Source organism: Pollicipes pollicipes, unplaced genomic scaffold (genome assembly GCF_011947565.3).
Source record: "Pollicipes pollicipes isolate AB1234 unplaced genomic scaffold, Ppol_2.1 Scaffold_3447;HRSCAF=4054_pilon_pilon_pilon, whole genome shotgun sequence".
Taxonomy (NCBI): Eukaryota; Metazoa; Arthropoda; class Thecostraca; order Pollicipedomorpha; family Pollicipedidae; genus Pollicipes; species Pollicipes pollicipes.
The window spans coordinates 23,635,279-23,656,325 of NW_023596297.1; the positions used below are offsets into that span (position 1 = coordinate 23,635,279).

The 21,047-nt window shown below is 51.5% G+C and overlaps 1 pseudogene; it reads right to left on the reverse strand.

The window, feature by feature from the left end:
• LOC119092094 (twitchin-like) overlaps positions 1 to 21,047 on the reverse strand; it is a 104,755-nt pseudogene that overhangs the window by 75,676 nt on the left and 8,032 nt on the right.

A 21,047-nucleotide genomic window follows, 5' to 3' on the forward strand; every position in this document is an offset into this window, starting at 1 on the left:
CACACGCAATTAAAATATCAAAGCTGTGAGAAGTTTACCGTTATCAAAAGAAAGATTCCACAGTTTAAGGTATTGAGACAAACACCAGATGTAATGGAAAAAGCTCACTTGTAGCTACTGCCATGCTCTAAACTTCCAAAGACTGTTCCGAATAGCAAAACTTCGCTTTTTAGCAAAGTTGCTCCACAATACGTCATTGTTTCATTACGTCCTGAAGCGCTTTTATGATGCCAGAGCCGCTACCAGATTGGCGTGCCAGAATAATAACTAGCGGACGGCAGGCTCACTTGTACTTCGTGCGCTGCAGGATGACATTGATGTCTGTGTGCGAGTTAATCTTGTTAGGGGTATGTGCGTGTGTTCTGGTCTTACCTCATGGTGGCCTTACATATTTTTCTGTGATGCTATGTTTTTGACTGAATTTCCATTTTCAACCTCATGCTGTCACAACTAATATAACTGCCCAAATGCCTGCACTTTGTTTGAGAAAGTGCGGTTCGCGATCAGGGTATGCAATCAGCAGTTTTAACTGGTGGTTAACTAGCTGTCTGCCGGTGCAATAATTTATACTGACGTGCTCTAGACACGGATATTTCACTGGTTATATTATTTTCTACCTTGAGCACAATATGTCCATTAAGGTAATATGTCGCGTGCTTTTCTACGACGCCATAAATGCATGGGGGATCCCAAACCAGGCGGTACAAAATAGTATCCACAACTTCGCGAGCCTCTAGCCCGTGGTAGGCTTGAATGACAAACATGCATGTGATACCGTATAACACCTTGGATAACAATAATATTTAAGTATTAAAAGTGCATGGCTGCGAACTACACGGAAGTATCTTGAAATGGCTACCTCAGTTCAAAAACGCGTACAAATTTTGAACAGTCGCTTCCAGGCAAAATGAGTGCATAAAGTATCCTACGAAGATCAACCAATCAACGACAGAGACACCTAAACAACTATTGGATCATCTGAAACTAAACTAAATTGTTCTAGCGTCATAGAACGGCAACACAATTGTATTTTGCTTGAAAGGACATCAAGCTACGCATGGTCTCACTTTGCAAGCAGCTGAGGTTTCACCTTTGTTTGGATTTAGCAGCTGAGGCGTTCTTCCAGGAGCCGTGCGACAGCAGGGCAGGGAAGGCTGTCATCACGAAAAGAACCCGCAGGGATAGCCGCGTAAGAGAAAGAAACACGTTGTGCATAACGTTATAAAAGCGTCAGTAGATGCATGCAACACTTGGGGCGTAGCATTTAACACAGCATGATACACTTAACAAAGAAATTGATGCTTTGTTGCATTGTTGCATGTTATGTGTTATGGGTAAACACACTCGAACATTTATGATACGAAAATTATCCGTCGATGTTTCGTTTAATCACATCAAACATCATTGAGTAGCTCGAGGTCATCAGTCATCTACAAAACGTAAATAAAGCGAAGGCCTTCAAAAAGGTACTGACAAAAAGCAGGGATCTTAGGGGGTGTGAAACGCTCCATAGTCAATCATCACAGTCAAAAATGTCACGTCCCAGTCATGCCTAGAATGCTGCCAATATTGCTTGTAGGAGACGCAGGTTTCTCTTAGAGGTTAATCGAAGCGTGAAGAACATACCGAAGATGATAAGCCTCGGCGAGCGTCGGAGGAAAAGCAGACTGCACGCTCACCCCATGGGTCCTTGGCCAGAATCTCCGCCTTGGACATGCCCGGCTCCGATTCTCCCAGCTTGTTGACCGCCTTCACGCGGAACCTGTACTTCCTCTTGGGGATCAGGTCCTCGCACTTGTAGGTCAGCGTGTCGGGGGTCGTCTCTCCGACCAGGTCCCATCCGCCTGTCCGCCAAACAGAGGCCTCTTAGCGCGAGGGATCCTCCGGTGCGGCGATGCTTCATGAATGTCCATATCACTGTCAACATGGCAAGTACCCAGGCTGGCATAGGACACGCTCAAGAAGCAGCTGAATTGTCACCTTTCTTGCCGAGATCCTGTTGCTCGATGATGTAGCGGACGATTTCGGATCCACCGTCTTCATCTGGCTTCTTCCATTTGATCTGACAGCTCTTGGCAAAGATGTCAGTGACTTCCACGCTCTTCGGGGGCTGGGGAACGTCTGAAATCACAGGATCCAAGTTATGAATGCGAAACAAATGAGCAAACGGGTACTGGACAGTAAAAAGTCATAATAATCACATTAGTAGTCGACACAATACACATATTGACAAACAATACCAGGTTTGCTCAGTCGCCGAAGCGAACACAGTTCAGAAGAATATAACATTTTAAGTGACACAACGCAATACTAGAATACAGAGACAAAAACAAATACACATGCACATGAAATGCTTACACACCTCGAGGTCTTATAAGGTGGGCTGTCACAGTGCAGTTTAGCTGGTGCACTTGTTGGATTAGATTTGAAACAGCACACATTTATGGACAGCATGTGATGGCAACACGTCAGCGCTCCAGCGCCCGTAAGCACACTCCCACGCTTCTCTGGGGCCATTGCGCGAAGCGTGAAGGGCAAACATAGAACGACGTGAAGCAAGCAAGCAGCGTCGTCTTTAGCAAGTATGGCCGCCAAATAAATCGGACTTTGCCACACGACGACGTAGCAGCACGACGGAAGAAAAACGACGCCACACTTCGCAAGCTATTAAGAAAGCCCAATATTAGCACATCCATGAGTCCACGCTCACAAAGAACGGACACTGAGGCAGCAAGGCATGTGATTGGCTGGGTCAGAGCCCTGGGACCAATGCGGCCACTTTATATAGCTTAAGGTATGAATGAAAATGGCTCGGGAGTGTCTATATATATATATATATATATATATATATATATATATATATATATATATATATGCATTTAACTCCGGCTCAGTGACCAAGCCCGCACAGAGAACACAAACCAGGACTGTGCGGTTGCTGGGGTGGACATCAAACCAGAGTGCGACTGCCTCGCCGACCCTTGGCGGACGGCCTCAGCAGACTCCCGGCGAGGCTGGGTGGTGCGAGGACGCGTGACGCGGCGATGGGTGTGGACGAGGAGGACGATGCTGCGAGGCATCCCAGCCACACACACGAAATAGCCAGCGGAAGTTAAGCCAAAGCATGACGTGACGGCCGAATGACGAAGGACGCCTCCGTGACACACTGCACAGCAGCCAGCGCTGGAGCAGCAGCAGCCTGTCAACGGTGGCGCCGCAGCTGACCACCACTCCTCGCTGGTCAGAGCCAGTCGATATCACCTTGCATGTTGATGAACACCTTCTTGGTTTCCTCGCCCTGACCGTTGGACAGTTTGATCTCGTAGTCGCCTGTCTGGTCGCGCGACGGCTTTTTGATCTTGTACTGCACCACCTTGTCCTTGATGACGATCTCCACGTCCTTGGACGACAGCGGCTTGCCGTTGCGGAACAGCTTCGCCTGCATCTCGGTCTGTTTCTTTCCACTCACTGCAAGGCGCTCATGTCAGCGCCTACAGCTAGGCTGCGAGGGCGATGCATCACCTACTACAGCTTGTGCATGAAGCGATCGAGAGTGATTTGTGGATTTTACTGTTTGTAACAATCTGCGGATACTGTTTCGGGTAATCAGGCAATGTATTTGGTAATCAGGCACTGTACCGTGTAAGCTCGACTACGTCATATTATCTACATGAGAGGTTGCCGTTTGTGAAGGGTACTCTAGTGGTTCATGTTGTTCCATGCATTGTTTGCTCTCTTTTGGGAGAATGAGGAAAACAATTTTCTGACAAATCTTACCTTTGTAGGGCACTTCAAACGTGAGAGGCTTGCTCACAGGACCTGAAAGATATTAACGCGTCATGAGGTGTCTAGTAGCTCTAAACTCTTTGGCAGACCGTTTTTGCGTTAATTTTCCCAGTGCTGCTGCATTGTATGTCCTTCGTACATATTCAGCAAGAGAAATAAGCACTAGACGCATCTGAAGTGACCAACTGGGTCGCTCCTGGTATTTCATTTGGCCACTCGGAGTGTGACATGCGTCATTAGAATATCATTTGACGCGCTGCATGCATGCAGCAACAAGACGTGCAAAAAATGCGCCCCGCTAAAAGTGTCGTTATAACTTACGCTTCCCTACCCATTCGCGGATTGCTTAGACACTGCGCTAGCCAAACGACGATCACAAACGAACAGCCAATCAGCGTTACCAGCCCGACGTGATCGGCCCTGTGGCCGGCAACAGCAACTCTCCTCGGCTGGTCTGTCATCGATCTCGTCGCAGCTCTCGCCCCACTCACCGACAACGGGTCCGTCGAACTTGATCTTGGGCTTGCTCTCGCCCTTGATGACGGTCAGGTGCCCCTGGGACTCCAGACGGCCAGACTTGCAGAAGTAGTCACCCTCGTCTTCAAGCTCAGCTGAGTTGATGATCAGCTGGTGCTTGCCGCCGCCCAGATTCTTGATCTCAATCCTACCGACGGATTGAAACGGACTGAATCTGACCGTGCGTGGAGAGGGCTCATTTAACAATTTAGATAAATATTGCGTTGGTCATTGTAGGCCGGATTTCATGTCGTTGCTAGGGAGGAGAGCCAAAAGCTCAAGCTCCTTCCCCTGTCCTTTAAGCAATGCATGGAATTCGTGGCATGTTAAACTCAGTCGGCCAGAGTTATGTCTGAGACTAGGTGGCATTTCGCAATGTCAACCCGTTCATTCCATCTTAATGAAATGGGCCATGCGCTGCCAGAAGACTTCCTCTGGCTAATGTTTCACAGCCTTCATAGTCGCCATTCACATCGACTCGCGACAATACAAGCGTCTTTTCGTTTCATCGACTGCCATTCATTAGAGTCTCACCTCTCATTTGGTTCGATCATTTTCTCGCCGAAGAACCAGCTGCAGGGGGCAGTGTGGTCGGCTAGCTCCACTTCCAGCACCACCTTCTCTCGCTCCACACCCTCCACGTCTCCCAGACCCTTGATGTACTTGTTCAGATCTGCGCGCGACACACACACAGTGAAATTTCGGCCGTATATAGACACTGAGGCTCCAGAGCATCTAACATCACACGCCATTCAAAGAACTTGTTTGCAACCCAGCGCTTTGAGCAAGCACTAAGGCACATCTGCAAGAAACGTCTATAGTTGTCCGGCTTTACGGTTCACAGTGCCAGCAGTTGGTCAGCACCGCAATGGAGACAGAAGATCTGCGTGCAGGGGTACAGAAGCCTGTACCCCTGTCACGCACGTTGCGCGAGCTCTAACAGCAGACGTGGCTGGTTTTGGACTCACAGGACACGTTCAGAGGCGCGGACGTGGAGTCAGAGTTGGACTTGGCGGTGAACTCGCCGGCGTCCACCAGCTTCGCCGATTTGATCACCAGCTGGTGCTTCCTGCCTTCAGACATGATCTTCACGCTGTGGAAGGACCATTCAAAAATCATGCCACATACGGTTTTGTTCAGCAGCACTTCCGACAATTCTTTGCATAGCCATAGGCTTTGCAATACATTTGGAGGCCATCAAATTTGTTGACCGAAACGAACAAACCCACGAACAATACGACTTGCATGATCAAAACATGTCAATAAAACGTCGGGCACAACAACGGAACGTGGAACAACGCGGACCGGGTCGCATTGCTCAATCCACAGTCATAAGCGGAAGCTGTGAACCTCAAGCCAAGTATCCACACACCGACAACAGCGCCGCAGGTGGACGTGGACACAAGTGGACGTACTGTTTGCCGTCTGGCTTAATCTCTTCGTCACCCTTGAACCACTTGACCTCGGCATCCGGGTAGTCCGTCTCCACCTCCATGATGATCTTGTCCTTTTCCGTGTGGTTCATCGGCTTCAGCTTCTTGCGGAACCTCACCGGCCGCTCTGCCATAACGTTGCGCATCGGTCGGGTGCATTGCGTAAGGCGCAAGTCGCGACAAGTAAAGAGCATTAACCGGGTAAGGGATGCTATTCTCGTAACCAGCCCACAGCTCGTGGTCATCAACGCTCTCTACCCCGTCATGATCTGTCCAGATAAATCATTGTCGGCTATTGACGTGTGTAACTATGACGTGTGACTATGACGTGTAATCGCCTCATGACGTGTGTAAGTGCTGATATCAGTGGTGTTATTACATACTGGTGAAGACCGAGGCTAACGGAATGTACCTGCGGCGGGAATCGATTCCACAGCACCCGAACGCGGTCCAAGGTTCACCACGTGCCATGCCATACGGCAGGGCACCGTCCAATATCCGCTGCGCCGGCCGCCGGGGCGCCACCGCCGCCGTCCGAGCCAAACCCACCGACAAGCGTGATGGACGCGTCGGTGCGGTCCTTCTGGCGGAACAGACGACAACTCCAGTCCCCGGCGTCCTCCTTGGTGGCGCTACGGATGGTCAGCCGGCAGATGCCCATCATGTCCTTGCCGATGGTGTAGTGCTCGCTCTCCTGTCGGTCACCGGTCTGACGTCAACGTCTGTCGCGATCGGGCACCAGCGTCCCGCCGCCACTCGGAGTCGATCGACGCCGACGCTGGATACTACACCGCAGGACACACGGCGGTGCGGAACAGCATAACCATGTAGCCCAAGAAAGGCCTCAACGTTCGATTTGTACATGGCGCGGCAAACGCGATGCTTCGCGGGCAACCTAGAACGTATTGTACAACCAGCTCGCTATTTTTAGCATATCGCGCAGTTCCTGATGTGTCTGTCGCCGTCATATCATTGAACATGTTTATGGGAAAGATTTGCCCGCTCTCCCTATCCCTGAAGCCGACGGGACGACTTTACAGACAATCGGGGCAACAACAGGGCAATCAATATCTCTGGCTTTTCAAACCAGTTTCAAACATATCATGTCCATAGAGGCTGAAACACCTCCAACCAAATCCTTTGGAAAGTCAATTCATCATCTCTTTTGATTACCTCAAACCTCCATGTTAACGACAGAGTGCCAGGTCAATTCACCTTAGAATGTGTCGACGACCTTGTAATCGCGCAATACTTGTACATAAAGTGTCCTGAGTACCTCACTACTACTGCAATACACAGTGGTTCGATGAACTGATGGCATACGTGGTGCAATGAGGTAAAACAAATCAGGTGTCAATTTCTACGGTTTTCAACTTCTGGTGCAGTTTTCCCGGATTTCGTGTAAAAAACAAGGAGTTGCAAAAAGTTTACCCAGTATTTCCAGAACCACTACTTCGTAAGCCAGTACCTGCACCATAGTTATTCAACTGCTACCAAGCATACAATATGTACAAGCGAGCCAGGTGATTACCCAATGGCAGCCAAGAGCACTGATGATCTAGAGAAGCCAATACCAATCAGACTGTCAATCTGTCTGTCAATCGCACCGCAAAACTTAGGCTCTGACAGACGTAGAACGGAGTGCCGGCATAGTTAAACATGCCGTGTTATGCCCAGACTACCTTCTGATACCTTCTATATAACATATTCTTCCACAGTTGAGAGCATACAGTGTTTTAAGCATTTAAAGTAATCAGCACTCATTCAAATTAAGTGTATATTTTTGCATATCATTAGGTTCATGCCGCAGTTCAGGAATACTGGGAACCGCGGCGTATGATCGCCAGTGTGTGGGACATCCTACAAATCAGAGCTGCTAGGGATGTATATTTGTATAAGCCCGACATGAGTCATTTTGTATTGCACCGTGCAGCAAAAATGGGTTCGGAAACGATACTAGAGGATCAAGATGTGTAGTTGCCTATTCAGTTGCGTGGGGGGGGGGGGGGGAGAGCAAGCCCTCAAGTTTAAGAACAAAGTTGGTTAAATCCGGGGAAAAACTCATTTTTAGGCGTGTTTTGATGGAAGGTTGCATCATTTACGGTTGTAATTGCGCCGCTCTTCAGGCCCTAAACGTATTTTGAGAAGCTTTGCCCCTGAGCGCATTTGCCAAGGTACGCTATTGGTGGATTCGAGAGCAGGCCGGGTACATATGCGTCTGTTCACCCTCACCTCGGCCTGGGTGTCGCCGTGGTACCAGTGCACAATGGCCTTGTGCGAGTTGACCTGACACTCGAGCGAGACGTCCTCCTTCAGGTAGCCGTCAATGTACCTCTGTAGGTTCCTCACGAACTTGAAGTTCGGATCAGGCGCTGGATCACCGATAGCATACGTTGGTGTTGGTCGCGTATTGCAAACGGTTAGAAATAAGTAAATCCCGATAATATGGTTACACATAAGAACAGCTGTCTGTAACTGACGCTAGCCAATATCAAGAGTTTATGTTTTACAAGATTTGAAATATTAGCAATGCTGTTATATCCGGTACCAGCTTCAATATCCGATGGCTTCATTCAGCTGGTGGTTAAGGTTTTATCCTACTAAAAAAGATGGGCCACAATAATGCAACACAACTAGCTGTGTACAACTTACACCTCTAAAGCATTGCACGTTTCCAAACAATCACGGACACATCAAATTCAGAGCACTGGCAGCGCCCGACCGCGCGTGTGGTGGAGGCTGGGCCTCTGCGCGGACACCGACAGCTCATCTACTCACGCTCGACGGTGAGGAAGGCGGTCGACTGCACGCCACCCAGGTCCAGCGTGTATTTGCCCGAGTCCTCCACGCGCGGCTTGTCTATCACCAGCGTGTAGACGTCACCGTCCGACTTAAACTGGAACTTGTTGCCCGGGAACAGCTCCTGCCGACCAGGCGGGAGAGCGTCACGTCAGGCGCGTCGTGCTCGACAGGCACGCGCTGCCAGTCGCTGAGCGGCGGACAATGATGCTAGCGTCGGAGACGCTCAGCAGGTTGCGAGTGATGCTGGCGCCGGAGACGCTCAGCAGGTGGGCGAGAGGTTCATCTACTGTTAGCGCGTGAGTGTCAGCCAAAGTTCGATGAGCGCCATGACGGGTGCATTCACCCCGAAAAGGAGGAGCTATAAACACCGGAACGCGGCGCATGTGTGGGTGTATCACCCTGAGCAGGTAGAGAAAGCAGAGAACCCATGAAATTTCGACTCAAGACTTAATGCAATGTTTATGGCACACTCTCTCATCTGCGTGAGGAAAAGCGTAGCCTCGTTGGGAAAGCGCTGGCAAACCGACTGCGCGCGAAGAGTCACGTGGTTCAAGTCTGGCCCCGGCCAAAATTTTGACGCCACTCGCGGTAATCGGCGTGAGTGACATCGGCGCCCAATATCCTTTGATGTTTAGTGTGTAATGAGCCCATCCAAATCATGGATGAGTGCTAGTACACAACGGCGTGATCTTCAGAACTTGTACATAGAAGTTGAGAAACGTGAACGCAGTTTGTCCATGGAAACCAAGAAAGCCTTCGATGCAAAACAAGACGCAATACGTTTAACTCACGTCTCTCTTGTGCATCCATCTGGGCCTCATCTTGGCTCGCGAGAAGACACATTCGAACTTGGCGAATTTGTCCTTGCCCTCCTTGACACGGACATCCACCAGCGGCTTCATGAAAGTTTCTGCTTTCTGTACAAGATAGGACAGGTAATGTCAGCATCACCATGCTTGCAATTCGTCGAAAAAAACGTGACAAACAACGGATTGTCTCCACCTATGAATGATTGTCCTCACGTACGACGCCAAACTGGCCAGCCGAACGTTTGAAGTTTCCCAAGGCATCTTAGGTACAAGAACAGCTCGTTTAGAGCCACAACATACACCATTGTTTCAAATGTTGGGTCCTGAAAGGATAGCTTATGCTACCTGACTTTGCACGACATGTTTGACAGCTTACCCGTTCGACCTTCTTCAGCTGCGGGAGCTGCGGCTTCTCCACTTCCTTGAGTTCGCCCCAATCAGGGTCACCTTTGTCCTTGTCCCAGGCCTTGTATCGGCGCTTGCGCAGCAGGGCACGGAAGTCCATTCCAGACGAATCTGATACAAAAAAACATACCAGTCAATGCTTAAGATAAACGTCGAACTATGTAACAGCATACAGCACCTTGAACGAGCATGAACGAACGAACGTGCATGAACGAGCCCAAACAATTAACTACTGGCATATGATTGGAAAACACAGTAATGCAAAATACTACAAGTGGCCTCAGGCGGTTTACTCGTACGCATCGAAAGGTTTGGTTGATGTAGAGAATATAACCAGTTTTCCTAGAAGTCTGATAGAATGCTTAACTGAGCCGGACGTCGAAACTGAACGCTACCTGAGACGAAGACCGTGAACTCGGCCGAGTCTTCGCCATGTTTGTTCTTAACGACCACTTTGTAGTGGCCCTCGTCGCTGGGCTTGGCTTTTCTGATGCAAAGCATGATTGTGCTCATCTCGCCGCTGGTGATGAACTTGTATCGCCCTCCTTCGCAGATTTCTTGGATTCCCTGCCGTGCAGGAATCCAGCATGTGAGGCCCCAGATCCCGTGGGTATTACAGAGGCATGTAACAGGACATGTGTGAGTATCTGTCATCAACTCAAGGTGTTTTCAACAGGGACTTAAAAGAAGGGCTTAGAATAGTTTTAGCAATGGTTTATCGATCCAGCTTAGCACAGTTCACTCGAGTATCAATAGGGATAGCATCATGTTTGCTCGCCTGGGCTACACTTGTTAATCGTCCACTGAAGCTAAAATATTGACCTTACTGCGTCAGACATAAAAGCTGGTCGGCTACACTAAGCCAAAGTACAAAGCTGCGTTGCCGCAGAGTTGTTATATTCACCTTATAGAACTTGAAGGTCGGAGCTGGGTTTCCCTCCACCGTGAGAATGCAGTACGCGTTCGCGTCTGAAACATTCACCGGGTTGCATGAACCGGCGTGCTTTCATAAACCACATTCAGCGTGCGTTCATAAACGACATTCGGCGTGCGCTCATCAACTAAATTCGGCGTGCTTTTATAGATTTTCAGCAGCATTCGTCTCATGAACGCACGTCGCCGTCTGGCGCGCACTGCTGGCCTGACTGTTGCCAGAGAAGTGGCTGTTGGCAGTGCCTCACCCTCTACAACGGTGTAGTTCTCCTCGATATCCACAATGGAGGGCGGCCCTGGCTTGCCCACGTTCTGCAGCGGTGTAGATGGCTTGTTGATGAGGTCCTCGATCTCCGAGACGGAGGGACGGCGCACCTCCGTCGACGGACGCCGCCGCTGTCAGGTCACAGAGGTCAGCACACGCAGGCGCACCCTGACCCCGTCGGCGGGACGTCAAGGGCCAAGGGTCACGGGCTGGCCGCGTCAGGTTCCGCCCACGGACAGGACTCGCGGAGGTGAGATTACGATTCTTCCGCGGTGCGATGTTCTGGAAGTGAATTTCGACAGGACGCAAGGCCCGCTCAAATATAAGGTAAATTTGTTCGTGATCACTGTCAAAAACATAAACTCTTTAATGTGCTTCCTTAGCAGTTGTTTTCGCTCGCAGGCCCATTTTGACAGCTACATGACGATGTTGCGTACTTACTAAACAACGCAACCTGCGATTAACTTAATGACCAAAAATAACGCACAACGCAGCGTATCAGCGCGAAACGAGGGTGGTCGTTGTTGACCTAGAAGTTGGCATATAATGAGATCAGACGATGTTCGGTAACCCTAGCCCAAAAATATCACGCTTACCTGATTCTGGGACAAGCAAGGTGAAATAATTATGGCTTGACTGTTGCATGCGACACTTATAAGACCACAGTAATGTCTCAAAACATTCATTTCTAATATAGGCTATAGCATAAGAAAGAGGGGAAACGACTCATAGCTTTCTCAGAAAAGTTCATGGGAAGGAAGACGTGAGTCAACACAGCTCTGCATTACTAAAGGTTTCCACGTTGAGAAGAAGCTCTATGAAAACTGAGTGCAAACATGGTGACGGATCTACCATACTAATGCAGGGCAGTTTAGGTGAACGACAAGCTCTCATCTCAGAACAAAAGGCACCGACATTGGCGTACTTCGTTCCACGCTCAGGCCTAGTTCTTTCACGTCTCTATATTTAGGGCGCAGGCCAAACGCGCGTCGGTGACAAATCTCCGAGTCGCCACAAATCTCGCGTGGTGAGCGGTAGCCAGCCGCGGGACGCTGCCCGTCCAGACAGCGTAAGCCAGTCGGTGCCTCCTTGAGATCTGGCTGCGACAGGCGGGAGCCGGACAAGCGCGGGTGAGAGGGCGAGAGCGGCGTCGAGCCGTGCCGCGGTCGCGCGTGCGGGCCCCGCCGGCACGGACACAGAAAGAGAGAGGCGTGCGGCGGTCATTACCTGGGCGCCCATCTCGCCGGGCCGCAGTTTCCCCGCCTAGTCAAGCAGAGAGGGAGCGTGTCAGAGCTCGGGCAGCGTGGGTGGGGGCCCGGGCGGCCGGCGGCCGGGCGGGAGGGCGGCCGGCGCGCCCGGCCCGGTCCCGGCCCGGCCGCCGCCTCCCGAGCCCCAACGGGTGCCGAGCCTCACGCCCAAGCTCAACTCAGGATATAACAAGCCGGTGTGTCAAAGCAGCGTCCAGGCAGAATACAGGCCGGCGCGGCAGCCGGTCGGCCGCATGGCGTGTCGCACACGGAAAACCAAATTATCGCTGGAACGGAGTCATTGGTAGCGGCGTTACAGGTGCATTTAATACCATCCAGCTCTTCAACTGATTAAGTTATCTGTCGGTCGGGATTGAGCACGCGCACTCGGTGTGGTTAACCTGGAATTAGGTCATGTTACGCTCGCTGAGCCGGGTTCGCCTCAGCTGCGCGGAGCCCGCGAGGATGGGCCCACTCATTGGTCGAGGGGTGGCTCGCGTCGTCGTGACGTAAGCGGTCATTTGGTAGCCGTTATTAGTGGGATTGGCGCGGCCGCCGTGTGCGGCGGCCTGCGGAGAAGCGGCAGTCTCACGTTACCTGTTTGCCCTCTAAAATCTCGCCAGGCCTGGCTTTTCTGTGTTCCTGAGAAGAAAACGAGCCATGCTGAACGGCAGGGGAAGATGACGACCACGGAGGAGACGGAGACACAGAGTGTACTACACAGAGGTGGACTGGACTACAGTGTTTTCTCAGAGTGCGTGTACTGCGCCGTGTGCTGAAGCCGTCCGGCGAATATTTGAATTGTAATACAGGGGACATACATGCGGGATAACATCAAAGTACGTGCATGTTTTTGTTTGACTGAGCGTGTATTTCTACGTAGGTGAGAGCGGTGCAGCCAGATACTTATTCTCTTTAAGGAAGCGGTCTGATACACGATGCATTCGTTCGTGTAGGATAAACGGGCTGTCGATTTAGCCTGCAGACCGGTGTTCCAAACAGTTTCTCGGAGACAAAACCTCTGACCATGGTCCGACATCAGGCACACACCGGAGTCTGTCCGCGACATTTCTTAAGGGATGTGTAGTGTGCACACACCAGCCGATGTTCTCAGCGCGAAATGGACATATATCACGGTCTAAGAGATGATCTAGTAGGACAAAAATATACCAACCGGGTAAAAACGGACTTCTACGACCACATCCAACGAAAAGAATAAAGAACAACGTCCAAAATACAACTACGGATCATTCGCCCACCACATTGCATAGACATCTCCAGCGGACGTGACAACGAGAGACAGTGAGGCGAGAAAGAAGAGAGGCGAGTGGCCGAAGCCAGACGCAACTGGCCCAGTAAGAGGGTGGGGCGCTGGTGCGATGTCCGCTGCGTCGACCCACCAGCCACGACGGCCGTGTCCGGCAGCGTCCACCCGTCTGCGGGGGTGTGGGGGGGGGGGGGCAGCTCGGGTCGAGGACTCACGTCGTCGGCGATGATGATGGAGGCGCGGCGCGGCTGCTCGTCGGGCGGCACGAGCGAGCCGCGCCGGCTGCCGGAGCCCCCCGGCGCCAGACTCGCCTTGCGTGAATCGTCCGGCGAGCCGCCGCGGTCTATCTCGATCTTGGGACCTCCCTGTGGCGTCGCCAGCGCGCGCACAGGAGCGACAGAGGGAGAGAGAGAGACGGAGCCGAGTGAGAAACTAGGAGGCGCGCTACGCAAACAGGGGCCAAGGCCCGGAGCGGAAACAGAGGCGGCCAACGGCCCAACTCGGAGAACGGTGGTGGCCTAGTCACATACACGGCGACACGTTGAGAACACCCGTGACAGGCGGAGAAAACATGCTGCGTCGAACACAGACCACAGGTCCCACGAGGGACGACCCAAATCTACATTGGTTCACAGCAGGCGACATTCAACTAACTAACGTGTCTTTCACCGCTTACGCCGCCCCAGATGCTGCAAATTCGTTTGTTCGTATCGTATTTTCCTATGCGCAGACACATTTACACAAACAACATGGAAATACGGATGAGCTCCAAGTGAGTGGTCTTCCGTGAGCTCAGATTACTTTCTAGAAACGCACCGTGGACCTTCCCGGCTTCCAATATTCACCTGGCAACAGGGCTAATGCACACACGATGGCGTCTGAGTAGTTTATTCGCGCAGGTGTCATTTATTCTGATGTTACTGCTGCACTGTAGTGCCGCCGCTGAGCTGTTGAAGAGCAGGCCAGTCTCACATGCCAGACATGCCTCTTACCTGCACAGAATCCCACATGTCTGTCCCTCAGGTTTACAAATATTCACCCACCCGGATTCGCCACCGTCTTGAAAATTGATAATCTAAATTTTCGCTGTAACTGTGACGCTTAGTGAGGGAAAGATGGGTACGCCATGAGCCCAGCGAGTTACGATTCCAAACGTAACTCGAATCCGAAACTCGAGTAACGGGAGCCCCATGTCCCACACTACATAAGCAGGCTTACGTAGACAAATAATGACGTGACTGTTAATACAATACTGGGATAATGGCAAAATAATGACGTGACTGTTAATACAATACTAGGATAATGGCAAAATTTGGTCGCGCTGATGAGAAAATGCCTGCAGGAAAGTGTAGTGAGTAGTTTGAAACAAGATTTGAGGGCGCGGTAAAAAATCATGAAACCAAATATGCCATTCCATATAGAATGCGTTACTTACGCATTGCCATAATCTCCTTGAACAGTGGCGTAATGGGACACCTTGAGTTCGTGTGACTACTAGGCGTTTCTCTTCAGGCACGCACTCACCGAGAGCCTTTCGGCGCGCGCTGGAACTGGCGCGCTCACTCCTCCATGCGGTTTCCAGCAGAGCGTGGGCAGCCCAAGCAGCGATAGCATGCGCCACTGGGCTGTGGTCGAAGCACGCCATGCTCTTCACAGATACTCACCGAGGGGGAACGCCAACACGAGACCAGGCAGACTACATCTCCGACTGCGAAGCGTCAAGAGTTTGGCCACCGCGGGGGAACATAAGCCTGCCTCCTTGCGTTCCTTTAAACATCTCAATGGTCGTATTTGAACAGAGCTTCGTGGGAGGTATCTGTAGTCCCTCTGCGGGCCAAAATCCTGCCGCTTGTCTACGACGAAACGGTCTGGGACACCGAGAGCCTTGCTAGATCGTAGAGCCTCCGTGCTCGCACACGCCCACTCCGCCTCCGCCCTGCGCCCAATCCGCACCACGGGACGCCATGGCCTCTCGGCTAGTCACATCCATGCGCACACCGGACCGACTCCGACCCCGAGGTCGACGCCGACGGTTCACCTACTGAAGAGCTGGCCGACTGGCGGCCGACACTCACCTCGTCGATAGATGGTCTGCCTCTCTGGAGCGCAGAAAAGGAGGTGGCCGTTAGAGCAACTCATTATTTAGAAGCTAGTGGCGAAATCATAACGGCAAGGCAATTGAAGTTATTTAAGGATGTCATCGAGCCTTTGCGATGTTCAAAATATAATTCACAAACACCAAAAGAAATCATAAACATTCCAAAACAAAAAAGTTGTTTAATGAATGGTCAGAGTAAATAAATCATCTGTTGGCAAGCGTTCTCATTTTAGTTATGTAGGGTTTCCGGTGCAATCAGTCGAGTAATTCACTTAATTCCTTTAATTAAACGAAACGTTCATGAATACAATAATGAGCGGGTGGACGCACACACAAATTTCTTGGCTTCAGCAGCGTCACAACAGCCGAACAGAGGCTTCCCGTCGCCTCGCGGTCTATCTACGGAGCGCATAGTGAAATCGCCGAACGATTAAAACGTTTACATTGACTACAAGTGTCGCATGTCCACCCACTCAGCGAAACCAAACCAGACACAAAACGACATAGACACCCGCCAGCGTGCACCATACACGAGACGGGCCGCACGACAGGCGCGGGAAGCGGACGGCACATAGCAGGCGATAGGGACGGACGAGGCCAGAGCGTGGAGCGCCCCTAGCGGGCGGCGTCGGCCGACTGCGGCAGCCCAGCGCACCCGGTGCCAACTCCGGCCGGGCCAGCTGCGCCGCACCGCTGCCGATGCTTTGGCCGCGCCGCTCCGTTACCTTCTGGCCGCTCTCGGGCCGTCGGATGAACTCTGGCAGACGCGAGACGGTGCGGGGCCCTTTCTCGGCCGGGCGGCGCGGTTTGGGTCGCGGAGACGGCGCCGGCTCCGGCTGCGGCTCCGGCTCTGGCTCCGGCTCTGACTCGGCGTCACCGCCGGCGCTCAGCCACCACGGCTCCTCCTCTGGCTCGTCGAAGCTTTTCCACTCGAAGCGTGGCTTGCGGTACTCCTGCAGCAGCAACTCCAGCGGCTCGATGGTGACGGGCGTGTCCCAGTCGGCGATCTGCACCGCGTGTGGCTGCGGCTCTTCCGGTGAAGGCGGCTCGCTCGAGTCGGACGCAGGCTCAACAACCATTGTCGTATCGTTGAACTTGGCTGGGGTCGACTCCTCCGGGCGAGCGGCGGATGGCGGCGAGCTGCGCTGGCCGATGGCTGGGGACGACTTCTGGGGCCTGGCTGGTGCGAGGGCACGGGAGAGGGGCTCTTTGGAGTCGGAAGTGGGGTTCACCTGAACAGTGAACGGACTGGGTCATCAGGAGCCATTAAGCATTCAGTTAAGAAAATGATATTGGCGGAGCCATAGGTAGAAATTCCGGTATATTTTAAGCAGTAATCATGACAAGCAAACTTACGAATGACAAATTTAGAAGTGGGCGTTCAATTATCAGGTGTTTTTAACGCTGTCATTTTTGGCAATATAAATGCTGCCAAGCACAGCCCGGTTGAAACGCAAGATGATACTCAATGGTCGCTGTCAAATTATATGACGCTCAATTTTGAACAGGCTAGAACTAAAACACTGCAACATATTGTATTTACGTGACAAATATAAGAAGAGGTTAAGCTGTTACTTTTTTACTCAGCTGGGCAGCAAATATTTATTTGTTGTGTGGTGTGTACCAAACCAGCAGCGGTTATATGACGTTTTCCAGGACCGAGTAAAAGCATACACACTTTGCATCAGTGTGAACTCGATACCCGAAAGCCAGGCCAAAAATATACTTCACTGTTTTCGTGTCAGCCGTTTATGTGCGCGGTGTTATAGCCGGGCGTGGAACAATGTGGGTTAGGTGTGGTGGATGTAGGCAGGCGGCGATCTTCGGGCGCCTTCCGCCCCGGCTCCGTCCTCTTATTTACTCGGCGCCGACGGTCGTCTGTTTAGGCTGAGGCGCGGCGGCGGCCGGCGGCGGCGGTAGCGGCGGCGGCGGCAGCGGCCGGCGACCAACCCGAGACCACACAGCGCACGCGCGGACGACACGATTTACACTAGCCTACGATCGGAGTACACGGTTACCTGGTTCTCCTGGCGGCGGGAGGACAAGCGCCTCGCCTGTTGGGAGGGCACGCGTTAGAGAGGGCCGCCGGCCGACCGGCACGGCGGCCGGCGCACACGCCATAGCGAGTGTGGCTCGGTGTGAGCGTGCGGGAGGTCAGGCAGCTGGCGCCGAACGCGAGCGGGCGGAACGGCGGCGGCGGCAGCGGCGGCCTACCCAGCATTGCGCTATATCCTCGGCGATCGAGGTTCGGCGCACGCCGGGCGCCTTGAACTCGACCGGGCGCAGCTTCATGTGCGAGAAGTCCTCCTGCTCGGCTGGGATCTGGATCCGTCCGGTGATCTCCTCCTTGGAGAGGCGTCGGCCGTGCCACGGCTTTAGCAGGGCACGCACAGAGGCTGGTGATGCCCGACGCAGGGGCGCCGGCACACGCCGCCAGCATCGACACACAACGCGTGTGGTGGGCAGAAGCGGAACGGGGGGACACGGGGCACAAGCACCGCACGTCGACAGCACACACACCACTAGGGAAAAACGAGGGAAGGTTCTACTAGAGCAACATAACGGTTGTCTAGGCTACGTAAGGGACAGGACGGATTAAAATCCTTTAAGTCCCTGCGTGTCGATTGCGTGCGCGTTAGAAATGCTAGGAACGATGTAAAATGTTGCGAATTAGAGTATCGTGAGACCGCGTGCGGTTAGGTGTATTCAAATGAATTTGTACTTGTACAATGCAAACCAATATTATGTTGAAGCATTCAATGTAAATACAACGTCTGAACCTGAATGGCATTGTAAAAACAAACCAAACCTTTAGTCTTCTTGACGGGTGAACCGAACCACTTTTATGGGGGAAAACTTAAACTTTGAGAAGCACTCAGGTTTTTCTGGTTTAGGTTTAGGAGCGAAGTTCAAAAAAGAACACGACGTTCATCACAATGAAAGACAATCGTTACGCTCTTAGCGTTGCACTAAACGTGAGAGTTGAATACGGTCAGATCAGTGATGTTCTTGACGCGACAGTCGGACGCAGGGCGCGGAAACTGCCCTGGCTCAACAACAGTCTGCCGTAAGATGTTATGTGCGACTACTGCGCGCATCAGGGTGTGACTGTGATCAATGCCGTGGAGGATGCAGTGCTGACCTTCACGCCTCACTTTGTATGATGTACGCAACATGGAACATCATGCGATCGATTCGACTGGAAATACGTGGCAATCGGACAACATTGACTACTCAAACCACCACAAGGGCCATTAGTAACGACTCGGAGTTAACTGTTTTCGCCATATGGAATCTGAAGGGGTGTGCAACTCCTTCACAAAGGACGTTACACAGCAAAACGTAACTCTATATGTACAACTTGTACAGTACACGACAGCCACGAAGGGCCACCAAAGCCCAAACGTTGTTTACGTACCGCCGACTTTTCTGCTAGCTTTTGTTCCTCCTGAAAAAAACAAAGCAGCGTCAAACAATGAAGATAGCAGTCGATAACAGACGTAGTTTGCCACACTGCCCACGCATGCTGTCATGCTGGTACGGTCACTGACATCGCCATAAAATGGTGTGAAGCGTAAGTAACGGAGGTTTCCTGCGGGCGAGAGTCATCCCGAGATATATTGACCTACGGATGGTCCTCATCATGCGACCGCTGACGCCACAGGCGTGCTCATTTCACAAGACCCTAGGTGGGGGGGTGGGGGGGGGGGGGGGGGGAGGCACGGTGTGGTGTCCAGAATGAAGCAGCGCCAGGCCGGTCCGGTATGATGCGGCACGGCGGCTGTGCGAATGTACACGGCACTATGTCAGAGAGTGAGCTTGCACGACCCCAATGGCTGCATGGCGGCCGACAGCAACAGCCGGCAACTGGACGGGATAATGTAGCTCAAGGAGTTGCGGCATATATATATATATATATATATATATATATATATATATATATATATATATATATATGGCTATATGTCTGACAATCCACGGTAGTCCTGGATGTACGCGTGGGCAGCGAATAAGCCTTGTGATGTATGCTCCTCGGTATCACAGAGGATATCGATGCATAAGTCATGCATTGCGTTGTCAGGGCGGAAATACCGGCAGATTTCCGTTCCAGTTGGTCGGGCTGCGTTATTCGAGTTGGATTATGTAAGTTTATAAATTAAATGAATATCTCTGATGCATTTAACCAGCATTAAAATGAATCAGCATGCAGGTCAGAGAAGTCAAATAATAACTCTCATAATGCAGTTGTTTGCTATAAACGAAATCGCACGATCTAGTCCTAATTATTCCGGATGATTTCTGCAAGACACATTTCAATAAATATGCCTGTGCAACAAGCATAAGAGAAGCACATGCATAACAAACGAGCCGCTATCGGATTTTCGCCGCGTATTTGGTAGTCCTACATGATACGACAACGCTCCAAATACCGCATTTACCGCATCGTCGATGTTGGGTTCTTCGATCTTGGGCGGGTCCCACCTTCCTGGGCGACGTTTGGGTTTCTGGACAGAGACACCGGTGCAGTTATTCCACCGGCTGTTACGTGCTACAGTCCGCATGCCCTCGAGCTACAGCACGCTGCTACACTTACAGGACAACCACTTCACAATGAGGCAACGAGCGGGTTTTCCGGGGACAGGTTAGATGGGGGCGGGAGGGTTAGACTGTAATGAAATCGTCGTCGGGGTTTTACGATGCACTTAACTGCCAAGATTGGGTGGCGCCGCTCGACTTTTACCCTGGCAGGAAGGGCGGTCACACCGGGAAATCGAACTCCGTACCTCTGATTCCGACACGCAGCATAACCACTGTATTACTGGTAGCCACGGGAATAGCACCGTTTTCTGAGAGAAGAATGCGATTTTCGTTGCCTGGCAATTTGAAAGCGAGACCAGTGCCTTGAACAGTTCTGAATAATTACACCGCTCACACTGTTTTCGAAAACTAAGCTGTGACCTTGTTGCCGTCAAGTCTCTTTTGGAAGAAGCTTCTAAAGGCATCCAAAATTCAGCTCCGCAACGAATGTCACCAAGCCGCATCATGTTCCCTGTGATATGGGGCGTTGATAGGATGCGGAATGAAGCGGACAACCAGGAAACAAGGGTGGGTGTTCAATCAACATTCTGGGTTAGGTCTGGACAAGCGGATCATGCTTTGTTCATGCTAGACTACTGAACACGTAGCGTAAAAAGGGCGGCACAACTATATGAAGGGAACACGTGGAAAGTAAATCGTTTCATGCCCGCTATCACATAGCACGTAGCAAAATACCTCAAACGTAGCACGGGCTTTCCCCACTATGTCACTACAAAATAATTATTGCAGCAAAGAATACTGCAGGAAAGTAGTATTCCGTCTGCAAGAGTAACAATGCCCAATCAGAGAGCATGGATTAAATTGCGACGTACACAGGTGTAGTTGGTTTAACGCCTTAAAATATTATCACAAATCAAAGAAAGACATGTTAATGACACAGTTTGGGC